Source organism: Physeter macrocephalus, chromosome 16 (assembly GCF_002837175.3).
Source record: "Physeter macrocephalus isolate SW-GA chromosome 16, ASM283717v5, whole genome shotgun sequence".
In the NCBI taxonomy this organism is placed as follows: Eukaryota; Metazoa; Chordata; class Mammalia; order Artiodactyla; family Physeteridae; genus Physeter; species Physeter macrocephalus.
In genome coordinates, this window is record NC_041229.1 from 3428698 (window position 1) to 3432941 (window position 4244).

At 41.4% G+C, this 4244-nt stretch overlaps 1 long non-coding RNA gene across 1 annotated transcript in view; it reads right to left on the reverse strand.

Moving 5' to 3' along the window:
- Positions 1–2139: 2139 nt before the first annotated feature.
- LOC114483980 (uncharacterized) overlaps positions 2140–4244 on the reverse strand; it is a 25216-nt gene continuing 23111 nt past the window's right edge. Inside the window, exon 5 of the long non-coding RNA XR_003676356.2 lies at positions 2140–2224. This is a non-coding gene — a long non-coding RNA (uncharacterized lncRNA). The remainder of the gene's footprint in view (positions 2225–4244) is intronic.

Consider the following 4244-nt stretch of genomic DNA (forward strand, 5'->3'; position numbering starts at 1 on the left):
CTATTTTTTTAAACATGTTCTTTCATAGTTTTTAGCTTTTTATTTAAACTCTTTATAGATTAATAAGAAGTTGCAAAAAATCAAATAGTACAGGGAGGATCAGGTTTTGAGGCTTTGGTTCTTTTTCCAATCCTTTCTGGATTAAATGATTTTATAAAATACAACAGAAATGAATTACAAGGAAAATGAAAAAAACATTAAGACATATAAAGTACTAGCTTGAATTCTTTATTCGATTCCACAGAACGGGTAAAAAGTTATAGAAATGTTTATGAAAATTTCTATATGCTTATTTTCAGTTTGTATATGCATCTCATTGCAGACCAGTGACAAGCATTTCATGGCCTGGCACCAGTCCATGGACCACACCTAAGTAGCATCACTTTAAACCCTTCTGGAGATCTTCTGAGATGAGAAATGAAAACTAAGCTTGAGTGTAGCAGGGATAATTTTGGTCTCGATGATCCTATCACAGAGACAGTCTCCTGTAGAGGATATTTTTAAAATATCTTTTACCCTAAGTGCTATAAAAGAGTATTTTTGTGGTTTGCTAACCCTGGATGATGGGAAGAAAAATCATAAAGCATGCTTCAGCCTCTCTACAGGAATTTTCCTCTACTGACTATCACCACCACTGAAACAAATAAGCAAAAAGCACAAACAAAACCAAGGCCATACTGGTACTGAAGGGCAGACATTCCATAGGATTGGTTCCAAACAATGTGAATCAAAAAGAATTTATTACTGGTTAATCTGTCCCAACAGAAGACTGGTTTTTTGGATTGTTTTGTTGTTGTTGTTTTTTAATTCAGTAAACTTGTCTAAGTAAGAGAGACATGTTGACCCAATGAGAGTTAGACTCTAGTTTCCCCCAGCCCCTTTCCTGGATCTTGGGAGTGTGGTACATCCTGACAGACAAGTCCCCTGTTTCTGAGATAACTCAAGATGGAGATACAGTGAAAAACTAGATTTGTTCAAAAGGCAGAAATAGGAGAGGAATTATGAAAGTTTTGTCTGCAGATGAGGGCTACTGCAGTTTGTATAGTATCCGAATTCATTAAGATAATACCCTGACATCCACATCTACTCCACTGGCTCTCTCCAGGATGATAAACTAGCTCCACCAGCACCACAAGTCACGTCCCAGGTGAGGGAGAGTCTGGCATAATGGTAGTGGAGGAGCAGGTAATTTGTGCCATTTTTTTCTCTTTCCTTCCTTGTGCACTTGCCTAATAAATGGACTTCTATTCCCTAAGTGTTACAAAAAAGTATTTAATTTGGCTGGAGCATGCAGAATGATGAGAGAATGGCCAAGACCATCTGTAAAGTATTAAAATCTTAGCTCAGTTTCACCCTTCGGCAACACCTTTTTGCATACATTCCTACCTCTTTCCAGCCCATTTTCCTCTGAAAAGGCAAATCATGTTTTGCCTTAAATCACGATCATGTTTTAAAAGGATTCAACGGGCTTCCCTGGTGGCGCAGTGGTTGAGAGTCCGCCTGCTGATGCAGGGGACGCGGGTTCGTGCCCCGGTCCGGGAAGATCCCACATGAGGCGGAGTGGCTGGGCCCGTGAGCCGTGGCCGCTGAGCCTGCGCGTCCGGAGCCTGTGCTCCACAACGGGAGAGGCCACAGCAGTGAGAGGCGCGCGTACCGCAAAAAAAAAAAGGATTCAATGATTTCCCCGTGATCTTAGAATGAACTTCCAAGTCCTTAGAATGGTCTCCATGGTCCAGCATGATTGAACCCCAAATCAGCACCTCGTTGCCATATAACCACCCTCTCCCTCACTCTGGCTGCTGGACACTGGCTTTTTCTCTTTCCTCAAATGTAATCAAGCTCCTCCCCACTTCTGGACCTCCACATGCACTCCCACCCTGGCCCTTTTTCCTCTTAACTTCTCATCTTTCATTTCTCAGCCTTCAACTCCCAGAATAAATTAAACACCCCCAAAACATTAGTTCTGAGCACTTTAGGCTCCCCCCAACCCAGACACTACTCAGATACTTATGTGTATGACTCCTCTTTAGTACCTTTCTCTATCGCTGGATTGGAGCTCCATGAAGTCAGGGACCATGTACACCTTGACCATCTCTGAGTCTTCATCACTAGCAGTAGCACTGGTCATTCAATGTATTTCCGGGATGAATGCAAAGCCATTTCAGTGCCACTTCTACTCCCAGGTGTGAAAGCCCACAGCCTACACACTGTCACATTCTGCGTTCTAATGACAGAGGAAAAGTAGCACAAGACTATTTTTCTCTAGAATTTTAATTCAGATGAACTCAAACAGGAGTACATATTTTTTCCAGGACAAGAAAAAAATTATAAATAAAAAACAAGTTTTCTTGGAAAGCACGGCTAGATAAAAAAAAAAGCATGCTTTAACGTTGAACAGATGAACTTGAACCCTATAGGTTCTTGATAGACTCCTATATGTTAGGAGCAGTAAAGACAATCCATTATGGTAGTTTTTCTCCAATTCTGGAATCAGGGAGGTCTCCCTGTGGCTGTGGTTAAACTAATTAAGATGACTTTAGGAAAGTTGGTGCAAGGCACAGGAGAAAGGTGGTTCGCGCTGTTTTGACTTCACTGGACTCAAGCCTCAACTGTGACTCTAGCTACTCCTGCTCCCACCAGCTCTCCTTCAGCATCTCCCGGTTCAGGGGAAAGAGGGTGTATGTTATTGTGCTCAGTTGTTGAGAGAGAAAGAAAACAAAAATAATGGCAGACTGATGCTGCAGCTGTGTGGCTGACAGGGTCTTGGTGCCTTAGACGGGTGTCAGGCCTGAGCCTCTGAGGTGGGAGAACTGAGTTCAGGACACTGGACCAGCAGAGTCCTCCCAGCCCCACATAATATCAATCGGCGAGAGCTCTCCCGGAGATCTCTGTCTCAAGGCTAAGACCGAGATCCTCTCAACAATCAGCAAGCTCCAGTGCTGGATACCCCATTCCAAACAACAAGCAAGACAGGAACACAACCCCACCCACTAGCAGACAGGCTGCCTAAAATCATAATACGTTCACAGACACCCCAAAACACACCACCAGACACACTCCTGCCCACCAGAAAGACAAGATCCAGCCTCATCCACCAGAACACAGGCACCAGTAACCTCCACCAGGAAGCCTACACAACCCCCTGAACAAACCTTACCCACTGGGGACAGACACCAAAACCAACAGGAACTACGAACATGCAGCCTGTGAAAAGGAGACCCCAAACAAAGTAAGTTAAGTAAACTGAGAAGCCAGAGAAACACACAGCAGATGAAGGAGCAAGGTAAAAACCCACCAGACCAAACAAATGAAGAGGAAATAGGTAGTCTATCTGAAAAAGAATTCAGAGTAATGATAGTAAAGAAGGTCCAAAATTGTGGAAACACAATGGAGAAAATACAAGAAACATTTAACAAGGACCCAGAAGAACTAAAGAGCAAACAAACAATGATGAACTACCCAGTAAATGAAATTAAAAATTCTCTAGAATGAATCAATAGCAGAATAACTGAGGCAGAAAAACGGATAAGTGACCTGGAAGATAAAATAGAGGAAATAACTGCTGTAGAGCAGAATAAAGAAAAGAGAATGAAAAGAATTTAGGACAATCTCAGAGACCTCTGGGACATCATTAAACACACCAACATTCGAATTATAGAGGTCCCACAAAAAGAAGAGAAAAAGAAAGGGACTGAGAAAATATTTGAAGAGATTATAGTTTAAAACTTTCCTAATATGGAAGAGGAAATAGTCAATCAAGTCCAGAAAGCACAGAGAGTCCCATACAGGATAAATCCAAGGAGAAACATGGCAAGGCACATATTAATGAAACTATCAAAAATTAAATAAAAAGAAAAAACATTTAAAGCAGCAAGGGAAGAGCAACAAATAACAAACAAAGGAATCCCCATAAGGTTAACAGTTGATCTTTTAGCAAAACTCTGCAAGCCAGAAGGGACATATATAAAGTGATGAAAGGAAAAAACCTACAACCAAGATTACTCTACCCAGCAAGGATCTCATTCAGATTCGACAGAGAAATTAAAACCTTCAGAGACAAGCAAAAGCTAAGAGAATTCAGCACCACCATACAAGCTTTACAACAAATACTAAAGGAACTTCTCTAGGCAGGCAACACAAAAGAAGGAAAAGACATACAATAACAGACCCAAAACAGTTAAGAAAATGGTAATAGGAACATACATATCAATAATTACCTTAAATGTAAATGGATTAAATGCTCC